Source organism: Xenopus tropicalis, chromosome 2 (genome assembly GCF_000004195.4).
Source record: "Xenopus tropicalis strain Nigerian chromosome 2, UCB_Xtro_10.0, whole genome shotgun sequence".
NCBI classification, from domain to species: domain Eukaryota; kingdom Metazoa; phylum Chordata; class Amphibia; order Anura; family Pipidae; genus Xenopus; species Xenopus tropicalis.
The window spans coordinates 53659202-53677346 of NC_030678.2; positions in this window are offsets into that span (position 1 = coordinate 53659202).

An 18145-nucleotide genomic window follows, 5' to 3' on the forward strand; every position below is an offset into this window, starting at 1 on the left:
CTTATTGACTCGAGTATAAGCCTAGGGAAATGCAGCCGCCACTGCTAAGTTTCAATAATCAAAATAAATACCAATAAAATCACATTAATTGAGGCATCAGTGGAGTTTTTACATATTTATTTCAAAGAAAAACAGTTTAACTAGCTCTGTAAGTGGAAAAGAGCGTCAAAAAAACATTACAGAAAGATACACAGCGGTTCCACTCACGGACTGGCGAACGCGAGTGCCGGTATTTAAAGGACAAGAAGCCCACTTCATTCTATTGTCCAATCGGAATGCTCCTGTGTATCCCACATACACCAGCCATCCCACAGTCCCACATCCCCAGCCACAAAACCAGTATAAAATAGAATTAAGATAAATATTATTTATTAAACATATAATTTCATAAATAATGCCTTGTAACAAGTTCTGCTGGCAGAAGTGTCCTCTTAAGGTGGAAATGGAAATGTCTATTTTTGCTATGGGCAAAGTGCTATGGGCAAAGTGCTATGGCCAATATGAAATAAACAAAGTGAACCTCACCTTCTCCGTCAGCAATCTGCATGTGCAGGGCAGTAACAGATAAGCGCGCCCGTAGCGCTTACGTCACCAAAGTCACGAAGCCAGCGCATGCGCATTAGGAGCAGGCGCAAGGAGGAAGTGACATGGCGGTGGCACCAAAGATTGAACACAGGAGATAGATGGTGCACCGAACCAGCAGCAACTAGTGAGTTCTTAATGCGGCGGTTCAGGAGGGGGGCTGATGCTTTAAACAAGTATACCTTTCACTTTCCTTCTCCTTAAGACTGACGAACGTGAGTGCCGGTAACATGCGACTCTGTCTTTAACTTCCCTGATGCGCGTGGGGGGCTTTAGAGCTGGTGCGGGTAGCCTGTCTTGTTGGCGGGGGCAGCGGCAATCACTTGGAGGGGTCTGTATTTGTTGAGTACTCGAGTATAAGCCGAGGTCGCTTTTTTCAGCACATTTTGTGTGCTGAAAAACTCGGCTTATACTCGAGTATATACGGTAAGTGACTGAGGCTCTGGTTTTGACCCATGACTATTTATTTCTGATATTTGTCACCTGCCCTGATTTTATGCAAGAATCTTGAATTTCTCAAGGGGGGAGTGGTGGGAGCATTTCAAGGCTAAGTAGAAATATATAAATACAACAGAAGTGCGACTCTGGCCAATGTAACTATAAACATACAAAAGACATTACCTGTTCCTCTGTTTCACTAGTAACTTGGTATATATGCAAGTGTGCATAATGCACTGAATCCAGGATTCGGTTCAGGATTTATCCAAGATTCGTCCTTTTCAGGAGGATTTGGCCAAATCCACGCTCCTGGTCGAACCAAATTCAAATCCTTAAAATCATGTGACTTTTTGTCACATAGACAGGGAAGTTGAAATTCTTTGCCGGTTCCCTTTCCCCTTCCATAGCCTAGTTTACATATGCTGATTAGGATTCAGATTTGGGATACATGTCTTCTGACCAAGGGATTGGTATCACAAGGCTTAATCCTCCCCCACCATTTGATTTTAAAGTATAGAGACTGCAAAGCCAAAAACACTGGTTTTCTGGAAGTACAATGGAAGTGCGACTGATCTGGCCAAGTTTGCTACAAACATACAAAAGCTGATGGTGGGAGACAAAGAAGCCCTGTGTAACCAATCTCTTGGCCAGGAGCCACTGAAAAACTACTACTCAGGGAGGTGCTAGCGTACAAAAAAAAATTGTTAGTACGGGTATGGGACATGCTATCCAGAATGGTCGGGACCTGGGGTTTTCCGGATAAGGGGTCTTTCTGTATTTTCGCCTTCACCTTAAAGGAACAGTAACATCAAAAAATGAAAGTGTTTTAAAGTAATTAAAATATAATGTGCTGTTGCTCTGCAAATAACTGGTGTTTTTGCTACAGAAAAGCTACTGTATAAATAAGCTGCTGTGTAGCCATGGGGGCGCCATTCAAGCTGGAAAAAAGGAGAAAAGGCACAGGTTACATAGCAGATAACTAGTACATAAGCCCCATATAATTGAGGTTTGTCTGTTATCTGCTAAGTAACCTGTGCCTTTTCTCCTTTGAATCGCTGCCCCCATGGCTACACAGCAGCTTACTTATATAAACTATAGTAGTCTTCTGAGGCAAACACACCAGTTGTAGCAATGCAGGGCAACAGTACATTATTTTATAATTACTTTTATACACTTTCATTTTTTGGTGTTACTGTTCCTTTAAGTCTACTAAGAAATCATTTAAACATTAATTAAACCCAACAGAATTGTTTTGTTTCCAATAAGGATTAATTATATCTTAGTTGGGATCAATTACAAGGTACCATTTTATTAATACAGAGAAAAAGGAAATAATTTTACAAAATTTTACATAATTTTCTGGATAATGGGTTTCCAGATAACAGATCCAATACCCGTACCACTATATGGGGTTTAACATGATGTGAAACCAATCAATAGGAAAGGCAGGCACTCGGGGGGTCCATAAAAGTAGAGTAGAAGCTCAAAATTGAAGTAAAATCATAAGTACTTTATTTTAATACACATACATGCTATAGAGAAGCTTGTATATGTATTAAAATAAAGTACTTATGATTTTACTGCAATTTTGAGCTACTACTCTACTTTTATGGACCTCCGGAGTGCCTGCCAGAGAAGGTATAAATCTAAGGTTTAGTAGTAGAGATCAAGTTTACCCGTTTAGAGGTTTGGTCCGGGTGCTCATGCCCCAGACCCTCAGCATAGGGGAGCCATATAGGAAACCAATCAATATTGGTTTCCTATATGGCTCCCCTATGCTCACATGGCTTACGCTATCTAACCTGAAGTGTTTACTTTATGGCAGGTCTCTTTAGGTCTGTTCTAGCAGTCTGCTCTGTGTTTGGCCTTTCTTGCGCACCTTCCAAATCTTTGCTTTTTATTGAAAGTTGGGTACATATCAGGCCTTTTCATCTGCTTTTACCAAGCTTGATATAGTTTTGGATTCTTAGCAGTTTTTAGGATGGTCTAACCCTGATCTATATGTACTTTAAACACACAGAATAAAAATCAGCCAACGCTTAAAAAGATTTTTAGAAAAAGCAGTGATGTTCTTTAGTAGGAAGGGTTTCTAGTATTTATAGTTTCACAGTTGTAATGTGGACAAACCCTAATAAAACTAAAGAGAATGGGGAACATGGGCATTTGGAATTTTCCTATCTCAGCCTCTAAGGAGCATGCCACTATGCAGGACCTTGTAGTGTTTCCTTTAAGTATAGGCAACATGGTGTGTTGATCACTCTTAAATCAAGATGGCTGATGTGCTTTTCAAACAACTATTTGCATATAATGACTATAGCTGTAAATATATTAGCTTACACGGTGGCCTACCCTTTACCACCTCCTTCTACCTTAATGTATAGATGACACTACACATTTGACTATTTGAATGTTTCCCTGTATTATTTTTCAGCAAAAAATGTGTGTGTGTTTGGTTGGGGAGGTGGAGTAAATGAGCCTTTGAAAACAAATTAAATAGGAGGATAAAAAACTGATGACGGTATGTTTTTAAAGAATGCAAGTATATTTCCATGCAGTTAAAAATATTGAAACTCCTGGTAAAACTCTAAGCTTGTTCCCATAGGGGTACATGCATTTTATATATGAATTATATATTTGTTGATAATATGTACTTCTTAGAGGACAGTACAAGGGAAATATGACAAAAATGTTACAGAACAAATTGCAGTATGTAGGAAGGCATATTTTAGAAAGGAGAAATGCCAGAGTAACAGATCACTCTTCAGAACCAGAAGGAGGCAGCTTAAGGGGGATACTAAAATCTGCTATTTTACAAAAATCATAGCATAAACATGAAACAGCACACCAAAGTGAGTGCTAGAGGGTAAAGGTTAAAAGTTACATGTACTTTATATCCATTACTTTGAAAATATTGCAAAGCTTTTCAAACTGGAAAAAAAAATAACTTCAAAGAAAATATCAGGATAATTCCTGATAGAGACAATTTCAAGATATGTCAACAACATTGTTAGTATCCCTTATGAAATACAGGTATGGGGCCTGTTATTCAAAATGCTCTGGTCTGGTCTGGGGTTCTCTCTTAGGATACCACACCTGTACTGCAAAAATAATAAAAATAATATCTTTACCATCATAAAATATCATAGATAATTTCACAGATATGAAAGCACATTCTACCTTCATTGCTTATTCCTCAGTAGTACAAATCTGCCCATTTAATGCATTTATTGTATCCCCCAACACATGCACGAAAAACTAGAGGGATCACTTCCGACCACAAGTGCAAAGTGCTATTTTAGGTACCATGTTTTAACCTACAATGTGGTGTTTTCCCCACAATTTCAGAATAATTGCAGTTGTGAGGGGGAGATGCACCTGACACAGTTGCAGCCTATGTACTTCGACATGAATAGGGAGCCATTTCAAAGACAAAATTTAATTGTCAGCATGTCACCATTTCAAAATTACATCAGCAAACAATTCTTTAGGCATAGGTACTCTGCAACTATACAGAAGTGCAAAGAGCAGCTTTGGACACAAGTGACTTTAATGAGCTTATGAATGGCACTTTTACCCTACTGATTTGTCTCTAAGCAGCACCAAAATGTTGTGAGACCAGTATCACAAAAAATGCCAAACAATACAATCACAATATTAGTGTGCCCCATACTTCTGCCCCCACCAATGTTCTGAGAAGATATTTTGCAATAGTTTAATACTACTTATATAACTTTATGCCACTAAATTTATGTTTCTACGTACACACATGTGTACATTCAGCAAATAGCATTCAGCTATTGTACTGAGAAAACCAATGTCAAAATAAAAAACATTTAAAATAAGGAGCCTCCACCCCTTACCAATTTTCATTTTATCCCCTTGGCACACTATTACCTTCTTGCTGTACCACTTGAACTCTCACCATGTAACCACATGGAACACAGAAGTACCTTGGACATGAAGGAGAACAGGAAGATCAGAGGCCAAATAACCACGTAACATAACTGTGGAATTTTAAGAACATGAAACCCTGCGGGTTGCAGGTAGGTTTTTTGAGAAGCGGGTGTAAATGCGGGTCAGTGGGCTGTAGGTCTGGATATCACAGGTCAGGTTGTAGGTTTTATCCATATTTATCTTGTATTACCTATACTATCTGTATTTTACTCCTTTTTTTAAATGTTTTCTCTACCCCGCCCAATTCTGATGATGTCACTTCTAATGTGCAGCAACAGCACCTCCTATTTAATGGTGGTCAGTGGGTTCATGGATAGGGTTACAGATAAGGCAGTTGCATGTTGGTTCAGGTTGTAGGTCAAATGAGTGAAAAATTCAGATTGCGGATCAAGGTCATGTCTTAAAAACTGGTTCCGCACAGGACTCTAGCATAAGGAATTCACTGTTGCAGAATATCTTCTCTACCCAACCCAACAAATTATAGGTGGGAACATGACGTATGGAGGAGTTTGGTGCACACTAATACTGTTACTGTATAATTTTATTTTAATAAATGCCATTTTTTCATGCAATTACTGTACGTATACTTGTGTGACCACAAAAAAAATCGGACTTACTGATTTCTCTCCAAAACAATAGGCATGGAATGAAAATTAAAGTAAAGAATATTTTGAAGTTGGCTGGCGGGAACTGACTGCAACCGAAGTTTAAAGGTAAGGGTTAAATCACAACTTTGCTCTCAGCCAATCACAGTTTAATGGATTGGCTAATATTTTTTGTTAAAAATAAATATTCATTGAAGGCATATCTAACACTTAAATTTATATCTAATAACTAACTGGTGACTGTCATTTCATCAACAATTTGCAAAGCTTTAATAAATCTGTTTTCTTAAATTTTTTTTATAGTTCTTCTAATATTAATTTGTGGGTTTCAGATCTTAAAGGAGAATTAAAGCTTAACTAAACAAGTAGGCTAGAAATGTTGTACATTATGTGGCTTCTGTTCCAGCCCTAAGCAACCATAATCCTTCAGCAGGTATGATCTATGCTTTCAAATATGCCCCCAGTAGCTCCCCGTCTTTTTTTCTGAGCTGCTGTCAGTTACTGAGCTTAGGAACCAACACACAATATACTGAATATATAGTATATCAATTTAAAAGTATAAGGCTGATTAGTAATTCATTGGGATTTACATAACATGTCAGCTCTGAAACCAGTGCAATTAGCATCAGAATTTAATAATTTAGTTTATATGACAGGCTGCCTCATTTTCAGCTTGATAATTTGCAACAACCCCTTTTCAACAGTTACTCAGAGCCCACTGAGCATGTGCACTGTCCCGGGCAGTTCCAACAGAACCCAAGATGAGAAGCTCCTGTGACAAATGTAATCTATATCATTAGTACTATAGATCTATATATATACTACTTGCCTTTGGCTAGTGCAGTCAGTTTAGTATATAAAATATGGCGTTTCTAGCCATATTCATTTTTAGGGTTTAGTTCACCTTCAATTTTCTTTTTTAGCTACAAATAGCAAATTCATGCTGTCAGTCCATGACGGATTTGACCTATCGTAACCGGCTCATTCCAACATAACTCAGCAATTTGCTGGAGGCAACTGATTAATAGCAATAGATTATGCTTTTTGCATCAAGGAAGAAAAAAATTAGGTTAACAATGCACTCAGACAAATCACTTATGTCTCAAATACTACAAGAAAACCCATTTTTAAAATAAAATATACACCCACTATAATTTGGGTTGCTGTTTTTAGCAAAGAGCATTCAATTTTTTTTTATTGTCCAGTAACAAATAATTATCTATTTAGTACCCTGCACACAATTATAATCAGCCCAGTCAGCCCACCCAACCCATTCCAAAGCATCCCCAACCCATGTAAATCAATAATCCACAATTTCCACTCCGTGTTTCCTCTTGCTTGGCTTTGGTAATTCACCAAAATTACATCATTCCATCATTACCTGGATCATTGCCAGGCAATTGTACAACACAAGGTCACCATTAGGGAACTATTATATTTCCCTGGTCACAGAAATGTTTCTGTTTAATTTAATTAATGCAAGGAATCTACATTAGTACTGCCATTGTCATTGACTGTTAAAAATGGTTTTTAAGGAAAGAAAGTGTGTCAGAAAAATAGATTATGTGGATGTTTTCTTTATTGATAAAAAACATTTCCTGGGATTTTTGAGGGTCAAAGGGCTAAAAGAAACTTTGGTTTTCAAACAGTTAAAGGAAATCATTTAAGAAGCAGATGGTTTATTTCTCAAGAACCGTCCCATCCCTGCTTGATCCCAGCAAGTTTTGTTTATTCCATCTCCATAATTAGCTCTTATCGTGTCTCATTAATGAAACATAAACCACCCCGTTGGCTCATTAATAAGAGTCCTTGACAAATGAATGTTAAACACAGGGACAGGTTTTAACAAGCTACTGGACAATTGAGATCCACTGCAATGTTTCTGGCAGTTTTAATAGAATTATACAAGAATATAAAAGAACTAACCAGGCCTTTTATTTTAGAGATCTTCACTAGCCATAACACTTCTGAGCACTGTGATGTTCATTTCATAGTGACCATACATCTTTGGCATTTTAATTGGACAGGAGTAAAGGAAATTGAAATATACAGATGGATTATGGTCCTATAGTATGCAGTGTGAAGGTAATATGATAAAAGATGCAATGTTTGCCATTGATATAGTAGCCCACAAAATCAGCAGGTAGCATTTATGGATTAGCTGTTTAAAATTAAACCTTTAATTTATTGCTATTGGTTCATAGACTTGTGCAAAAACATTTTATTATATAACATCAAGGACAGCTGTCTTAAGACTCCATGTCAACACTGGACAACTTTGGCCATAGGCAGTAACCCATGGTAGCTGATCAAATTGTTAAACTCTACCTGCAGCCAGTCACTGATTGGTCCCATGACTGTGGGTTGCAGGACCTTCAGATACAAGTACATTTGTCCTCTTCAAGTGTATGATGCAAGTCTTTAAAGGGGTCCTCCACCAAAATGCTGTTTTTTGTATAATGAAAATGTAATTCTAAACAATTTTACAGTATGCATTAATTACTTATTTTCAATGTTTCTTGAAAAAAGGGTTAACAGTGTCTGTCAGTCTCTTTATATTCTGCATTCCTGCCTCTGACTCCTGATGCATTGTTGTAAGCTTACTGACCAAGACGAGATATGACTCTAGAAAGAATAAAGGAATAAACAGATACTACTTGCAATAGCAACTACATTTACAAATAAATTAAAAGCCATTTAAATGTTTAATGAATGTATATTGGAAAGTTGCTCTCTTTCTTTATGAAAAAAACAGTATGGCCAGTTGATTGTTGTTAAGGTTTTTCCTTGTGAATCAAGGATTATGGTTGTATGGAAAATGTCATCTGACAGAACAATGCAAAAGTACATACATGGTACAGCCCTTCATATGGTATCTGTCCATTCAGCATAAAGGCAGATCAATGAGAATACTGTATGAGTTGCCCTGCATATGGCCAGCTTTTTCAAGGTTAACAAGTCAAACATCTCAAACCTTTGCTTTCAGTCAAGTAATGTGTAATTTCCTTGATTAATCTTGTTGTATGTGTCTGAATCATTTTTTTATTCAGATTGGAGACCAAAATCACACCCTTGGGGCTTTTTATGCCTGCAATTGCAGTAGCCAACTTGTGCTTTTCCTTGAAGTGAGCTGCACCTACACTTTGAAGTTTCTTGCATCAAAAATGTGCTGAGGGCACTTGGGAAAGTAAGAAAATTGCTAGCATCATGTCAACTTTCATAATTAAAAACAAATCAATCTATTTGAATCAAATTTGACTTAATGAAATTTAGGGGCAGATTTCTGAAAATTTGAGTTTGTGAAAAAATGTGGATGTGAAAAAAATACCCACGAAATGTTAGCTTATTAAAGAGAGGAACGCAACAGAATATTCCCTGGCGCATGCTGGCAAGAATCATGTTGTTCGATTCATTTTCAATGAGGGTAAAAAACTGGGAAAATAAATAAATTAGTTAGAGACAATTCTCATTGACTTCTATTGAATCTTACATAGTTACATAGTTACATAGGGTTGAAAAAAGACCAGTGTCCATCAAGTTCAACCCATCCAAGTAAACCCAGCACACACAACCCACACCTACCAATCTATACACTCACATACATAAACTATAAATACAACCACTAGTACTAACTGTAGATATTAGTATCACAATAGCCTTGGATATTCTGATTGATCAAGAACTCATCCAGGCCCCTCTTAAAGGCATTAACAGAATCTGCCATTACCACATCACTAGGAAGGGCATTCCACAACCTCACTGCCCTCACCGTGAAAAACCACCTACGCTGCTTCAAATGGAAGCTCCGTTCCTCTAATCTATAGGGGTGACCTCTGGTGCGTTGATTGTTTTTATGGGAAAAAAGAACATCCCCCAACTGCCTATAATCCCCTCTAATGTACTTGTACAGAGTAATCATGTCCCCTCGCAAGCGCCTCTTTTCCAGAGAAAACAACCTCAACCTCGACAGTCTAACCTCATAGTTTAAATCTTCCATCCCCTTAACCAGTTTAGTTGCACATCTCTGCACTTTCTCCAGCTCATTAATATCCTTCTTAAGGACTGGAGCCCAAAACTGCACCGCATACTCAAGGTGAGGCCTTACCAGGGACCTATAAAGGGGCAAAATTATGTTCTCATCCCTTGAGTCAATGCCCTTTTTTATACAAGACAGCACTTTATTTGCTTTAGTAGCCACAGAATGACAGCTTTTACTTGCCGAGTTTTTTTCTGGTAACTTTTTGCAGATTCTTTCTTTAATAAATACCAGCTATTCATTGTTCTTAAAGGGGAACTATCATGAATTGGAATCTGCTTAACTTGCCTCAGTTGTGACAGGCAGCTTGTGTTCTGAGCAGAGTGGGAGTGGTTCAACCATTCTTGAGTGACATCTTTAGTTTAACCCCCACCTGCCAATCTTTCCTATCTGATAGAAAACCTGGAAAAGATTTTGAAGTAGGTCTAAAAATTTAACCCAATTTCCTCTTACATTGTCTGACACTTTCCCTCACCTGAGTCACCAAAACACACATAGAACATTATTTCTTGGTTATTTATGAGAAAAACATGAGAGAAGCCACATATCACTTGTTTTTTTTTTTGAGCAGCAGCAATCAAGTTATTTAGCACAAAGGCCCAGCAATTTGAAGCATACATGCCAAGTGAGCTGGCAGGTCATGTGGGAATTGTAGTTAAACAATAACTTTTGGGCACCTACTTGCACATTCCCATAAAACTACAATTTGCCCTTTGTATAAATTATAAATAAATGTTGTAGGAACAGTAACTTGCGCTACTGTTTGTGCAATAACATTGTAGTCACTCTTTATATGTATGCAAGCTCATCGATAGCAGAATATATGGCTATTTCTTAAGAGTACATGGACAAGAGCAGAGTAAATGCTACAGACTGACCAGGTGGGCCTGATTAGACTAATCAAGAAGCCTGAAAGCCTGGCTAGTTGGTCTACAGGAGAGCTCAGACTGAGAGACATAGAGAGGTGTCTGTGAATCCAACATACAGGAGTCTATGTGCCTGTACACACACAGTTGCTTGTGCAGAAGTCTGTAATATTGCTGCAGTTGGTGTGTCACTGTCACTGGTATGGAGGAAGTCTATTTTATTTTGTTACACCTGTATTTGGCTATTGAATTAAGATTTGTATCTGCATGTGTAAATTGCAGGAGGGTGACTGGCAGCTAATCTAAGCCTTCTTGTGAGCAGCACAAAACTCACATGCAAAAGAGCCTAAATTGCTTTGTATATGTGGATAAAAAAGAAGACCAAGAATAAACTGCTTTACTGTTATATGCACAAATGCAGCTTCATCAGCACCCAGTCCGGCTCCATTCCTTAACTTCCCCTTTGCACTTGTTTGCTATTAAGGGGTGTGACCTCATGAAATGCCACAGCAAATCAGCTTTCACTCAGCTCTGTCACTCACACATTTCTGCATCACTGACGCAGACCAGGGAGCCAGAGATTCTGGAGGGAGGAGGATTGGAGGCTGCTTCAATAATCAGCTATAACTTTTTAACTGTGCAAAATTTTTTTAAGCTATAAACTGTCAAAATGTTTGTCTAGACTTTATATTTTCAATATTATAAAAACTTTTGTCATGATTGTTCCTCTTTAAGAATATTCTCAAATATATTCACATTTGCGTTTTTACACTGCATTTTTTCTCAAATTGTGAAAAAAATGCAAACTTTTTGTTTCAATTCAAATAAACTCAAATACATTTTCCAAAACATGAATGTTTAATTATTTATTAAAAAATGTAAATATAACAAACTGTATTGAATAAAACCATGAATACAACTCGAATGCATCAAATATGTGTTCTACTGATTACTGCCAAAAGGTCTACAAATTGTCAAAAAATTTTGAAAGATTTGAAAATTCAAATGTAAAAAAATCTCTTAAATTTTGCCTTAATCCTTGACTTCTACATGAACTTGAAAGCTTTTGATGCCAACGTTTTTTGAAAATGTTGCACTCAATAAATATCAAACAATCATAGTTGGATTTGCGGCTCTGTTCTTCTATCATTTGTGATTGTAATATCTGTTTAACAATACTTTCTGACATTGTTTATTTATTTACACATAGAATGGGGTAAACACATGGATTCTGTAATTAAGCTAGGTGTTGTGCACAATGTTCTTTTTTAAGCAGGCATGGATTTGCAGCAAAATTCTGCATTTCGACATTTTGTCGAAATATGTCCCATATGCCCCCTCCCTCAAGTCACTGATTGGTTACTGACCGGTAACAGGTTAGAGAAGAGGAAGTAGTGGTCTGGCTATTAGATATTTGCTTACTGTTTTATTATTACAGTGAATTTTAAAAAACTAGAATTATTTACTTAAAATAAATTCTATGGGAAAGGACCTCCTTTTAATTTGGAGATTTTTGGATATCGGGTTTTGGGATAAGAGATCCCATATAATGGAAACCATGTGGTAAACAGGGAGAAACCATGAAACCAAATGTAAAATTATGATATACAAAAAGTGCAATTACAAAATACTTTTTCTCTTCAATCCTGACCATAAATGTTTTCATATTGTTGTGCTATCATATGGGTAAGATATGAAATATTAAATATATTTCCAGTAGATTTCAGTTCATTTTTTGGCAATTACTTACCATCATCTGAATGGTAGACGCTAATAATCTGTTACTACACAGATGAATTTAAAGGATGCTATAATGGGGCTGAGAAGTAGGAGTGCATTCTTTATTCTTTCTCTCTTTTTCTTTCTCTCTCCCTCTGTCTCTGGCCTTTGTCCAGTGGAAGTTTATGTAAAAAGAAGAATATATTGCCCAGATACATAAACAAAAACTGTGCTGTGTCATTGGTGTATCTTCCTGGTTTGGCAGACTTGGTTAATTAACATGATTAATGAATTTGTGCATTAAGCTATTCATTCATCTTACCATCCTTTTACTCATTATGGATCATTTACTAGTGTACATGTTGCATTCTTTTAAAATCATTAGTTGAATAACATATTAATTTAGGATGTATCTGGGGGATCCTACACTACACAAATAATATGTACCTTGGGGATCCTACACTACACAAATAATATGTATTAATGTACCTGGGGGATCATACACAACTACAGGAAGAGACATAGTCATATAAAGAGGTATATCTGGAAGAAACAGCTACAGCACAAAATGTCAGTTTACTAATGAAAGACTCTTTCATTCTTCATGTGACTGCCCCTGCAGCACGTGACAGAATAGGATTAGAATATTTTACTGTAGATAAGCTATGTTAACATATTTTTCATCTCTTAAATGCCCAGTTTAGAGTGTTTTGGACTGTAATCTGTGCTCTTTTGTTGGACTCTGCACTTATTGCATTAAATTACTTGGCCAATGGCTAGATCAATTGCACTATAATTTGTGTTCCTCTCCTCACACTGAGTAATAGCTTTGTAATAAAATGTAGAAAAAAAATGTTTAGAAAGTTTTCATTTAATTGGTTTTCTCTTTTTTTCACACTGTATGAAACTCTGCTTTGAAGTTTTCCTGCGCTTAGTTGTGCAGGCTGACAATCTACCCCTGTCTCTAAAATAGTCTTTTGATTGTGCCTGCACCCGGAAGCATTGAGTCCGCCCGGGTGCAGGCACATGCAGCCAACATTCTCCAACAAATGCTAAGTCTCGCATTTGTTAGTGGATATTGGCTGCGTGTGCCGGCACCCGGGTTGGATTCAATGCTTCCGGGTGCAGGCACAACTAAAAGACTTTTTAAACATAGGAGTAGATTGTCAGCCTGCGCTTCTCAGCAGGCTGACAATCTGCTCCGAGTGCCCTTACTCTACATGATGTGCTGAGTGCTGACACTGCAACATATATATTCCTAAATTGGCACATGATGATTTGAGGTGGCACCTCATTAGACCACATTATATATGCATATCCCAACAGTCATATGAAAGTTATTTCCCATTTGATCCCCACTGTTATTAGCTCAGCAATGATGAAGGTGCCAAGTCTCCATGAATAAAAGGTGAAAAATGAAAAAACAGCAGCACTCCGGTTGTATTGAAAAAAAGTGACTTTTACTCAAGTGCACAAGGCAATGTTTCGGGCCTCAACCCAGCCCTGCCCCTGCCAGGCTTGATAAAGGGCTGGGTTGAAGCCCGAAACGTTGCCTTGTGCACTTGAGTAAAAGTCACTTTTTTTTTTAACACAACCGGAGTGCTGTTGTTTTTTCATTTTTCACCTTTCATACTGTTTTACCCGGGCAAAGGGTTCAGCTACAATTAGCCGGTTGTCCACCGTGTAGCACACCTTAATTGATTTTGTTAAGCCTCCATGAATAGGAATTCCTCAGCTTTGTATGGCAAACCTACAGAGATATGTTAGGAAACACATGAGGATAACAGTTGTCCATGTATGAAGGCTCTTCAGTCTCAAGATAAAAAGTACTGTGTTAAGAAAAAAGAGGACTAATGAATGAATTATTCTGATTTTCTAACCAGACATTTCATGGGAACCCTTCTGGAAGGCTTCAACTCTGCATGCTTCTGGTCCCCAGGTGTTGAAGGAAAATTTTGTCAAGCAGCAAAAGGTGATGGCTGTAAATCCAGTACATTCTTGTGCATATATTAACAAGTACAGGTAAAAGGGTTGTGTGTGGTTTTCAAGTGCTGCTTTGCCAGCTGCCATGGGTTAATGTGAATATGTAGGAGGCATTTCCAGTGAGATGCTGCTTGGCATACCATTCCTTTCTCACAGGTTTTTAGAGTTGTATAATTTTAAAGTTGTAAGGACATGGACCAGCCCAGTATTCAGTGTTATAATTTTACTGTACATTCATGACTGTAAGATGCTAACTTATTTCTAAGAAATCACATTCAAATATATTATCAAAGTGAGCAAAACAAAAAGGTTTTGTTACTGTATTAAAACGATCAACTTTGCTTTAGTGCTTTTTTAAAAAACAAAACAAAAAAGTAAAATGAATGATCTTAATTTGCTAAGCAAACCAGTGACACAAAGTGGAAGTCAAGAGGCCACATGAGCCAAAGTGCAAATTATTTACTATAAAGCAGACACATTGCAGATAAGAGTATGGATCAACAGATCACTTTCTAAACCTTATCATGTAGGGTGGTTTACTCAGATAAGCTGCGATCACCTTAGGTCAAGGATACACAAATACTGTATAAGCCTAGTTACCTACTGTTCAATACATGTCCAGATATCTTGAGCCTGAATGCATACAAAGTATTACCAAGTCCATCAGCTATTGGCAGAAGTTCTGAAAACTGTGTTTCCATAGATACAAGATTAATTAAATGCTGTGTTATTAAATGTTCATTATATGCAACACTGGTTACTGTAAGAAGCCATGACCGAAAATCCTAACCCTATGGTGTGGTCTGCATTCAACCTGTCAGTTTTATGATGTTATATTTAGGAACAACTGACCAACTCTGTATATGTTTTTAGACTGAAAATATATTTATAAAAAGAACTAAGTCCCAAAATTATTTTGTTCAAGGTTCTTACCAAACAATGATAATACATTGTACTTGAAAGGATGGAAATTGTAATTTGTCAATCTTGTGCAGGAAACAGAAAGAAAAAATACATATACAGCACTGCAAAATATGTTAGCACTAATATGTTTACGGGAACCTCACAGATTAAAGGAGAAGGAAAGGCTAAGTCACTTGGGGGTGCCAAAATGTTAGGCACCCCAAGTGACTTTAATCACTTACCTTTTACCTTGGGCTGGTGCCCCTGTTAGGAGAAAACCGCACCAGCCCCGGGTACCTGCGAGCGTTTCCGCTTCCTTGTTCTTTCGGGCCCAGGGATTTTGACACAGACAGAAGAAGGAAGCGCTCGCTCCAGCTACCCCGGGCTGGTGTGGTTTTCTCCTAACAGGGGCACCAGCCCGGGGTACAAGGTAAGCGATTAAAGTGTATGGACTTTGCGATTAAAGTGTAAGGAACCTCTGCTTGGAGGTCTCTGGGGATTGGCTGCACCTGACATTTAAAAAAAATCATTAAATCACATAGCGGCACTTATGTCTTCCTATTTCAACTATGGAGACACAATACATTCCCAAAATGTATGAAAATTGCCTTAAATCTTCCACTTTCAAGCACCTTATCTCCTACATAGCATTAGGTATCAAGAAAAAAACATCCTAAATATGAAACCACTGAACAGTTTGATGCCCATTGTGTGTAGGATTACCTAAGTATCTGGAATTTAGAGACCCCAAAAGGCAGTAAGTGCATGCATATTTTATGGCATATAAATGAGGCAGTATATTTTTTGGTATTAGAAATATATGTGGTAAAAGTGGGAAATAGTGCATATGAATTTTCACGTCTGATGCTCTGGCCACAGCAATATAAGCACCTGGTATGCTTATTATGTGCCATAAGACCCCACAAACAGTACAGAGACCCTAGAAAACCATATCTTTTCTGAAAGTACACATTCAGACAAAACAAAAATGGGTAAATACATCTTTCTACTGCAAACTACCGTACCAAAAATTGGTAAATACATATTTCTACTGCAAACTACCATACCAAAAATGGGTAAATACATCTTTCTACTGAAAACTACATAGGTATGCTAAACATAACAGTTTTTATGAAATTTCTAAAACATTGTCACAAAGTTTGCATTTTGCCCCATTAGATTACCCACATTTCATAACAAATCAATATAAAAATTCTAAATATGAAAATATGAATGTCAGGGGCCTACTGAACAGTTTGATGCCCAATATGCACAGATGTAGCAAACTATGTGGCGTACAAAAGCACCAAAATGAAACTACTGCAAATGATTTTTCATTCCTGAAACACTGGCTGCTGTAATATAATCATCCGGTATGTGCATTATGTGCACAAAGTTTGCATTTTACCCCATCATACCACATTTCGTAACATATAAACATAAAACATTCTAAATATGAACACCAGGCATCTACTGAACAGTTTGATGCCCATTATGCATAGATTTTCTTTGAGTAGTGTTTGGTCAGTTGCCCTGATGTACATCAAGCATCTCTACCTGCTTCCCTCTTGTCTCCACCCATCTTGTTAATCGCATGTGTTGTTGGTCTAGCAATCAGGGGCCTTTATAAACCTGCTCCTTGCAACTCCCAGTTGCTTGATCATCGTTGCTCCTGAGCCTGATTTAGCCTGTTACTCCATGATTCCTGGTGGGCTCTGTTTTTCTTTGCTTGACCACAGGCCTGTATTTGAACTCTGGTTTTTGTTCTGTATTGCCGTCTGTTTTGTTACTTCCGTTATTTGCTCATTAAATCAATTTTTTAAGCTCACTATGCCTTTCACTCACTATCAAGCCATTAAAGGGAGTTCCCCAGGTTACTCAGCACATAGGCTCCAACCTGCTGATCACTCACCAGTGGCCTGACTTGACATGTATGTATGTATACATTTATTGATAAAGCGCTACAAGTATACGCAGAAAACAAAAAAAACAAACTATGTTTCTGATTACTTGTTCTTCTGCAGTGTCAATTTAGAACTTAGCAGTAAGGAAATGCTACTTAAGAAGGCTTTCCTGAATACTTGTGACCATGTAAAGATCAAAATACTCATGCAGCAACTGTTGTGAAATACAAGGATGTTATTTGCATGACTGCATAAAGGCATAAGGCTACAGCCATTCATGGCACAATGTGGACCTTGCCTGATAAATTTCTGTGCCCTAATCATAGCCACTATTTTGGCCACATACTGAGTGACAAGAAAGAATAATTTATTGTATGGCCAGCTTTAATCATTTTTTTTTAAATAACAGTGCAAGCTGTGGATCCCTCAGGTTGATTCAATAATTTGACCCCCAGGACAACTTTTAAATCACATTAGAAATACAGTAAATGTAGAACCATCAGGAGTGGACAGCATCACAATATGGATTTTTTTTTTGCCAGCTCATTTGATACCTGGTTGGGAAGGCCGTAACTTTGGCCTGTACATGAGCTGATAAGCTATTAACTTAGCTGTGACAATTTGGCCTGTGTACAGGGAGTTCTATCTGTGGTCCATTACACTATCCTCTTTTTCACATGTTCAGCAGCCTCTAATATTGTTGAGTAATGAAAAGCAATCATAAATATATTGATTCTGTAATACAGTATTAAGGCAAGCGTGCAGTCACATATTAAGGGGGCATAAGGATAACTGGAGTAGTCCAACTTAACAATTCCTTTCAGACCATAAAAAAAATTCCACCAACAAAATTATTGACACCCCAAATTTAAAGGCAGGTTAATCAATTTTCAAATCCAAGTGGCAAAAATTGTACCAGCATTTTTTATTTCCAAGAATATTTAAAAAAAAGAGCCAGAGAATACTATATACATACATTCAAAGTGTCAGTCAGGCAGCTCTCATAAACTACTTCACTTGTCAGATGGCCATACATGGCAGATTAGTTTCTCTATCTTTCTAATAAATGAATATTGTAAAGGTTTTTGTTTTTTTGTCCCTGACCAAGCTAAAAGCAGGACTCATTAACATAAGCCATGACATCTTTATCCCCTG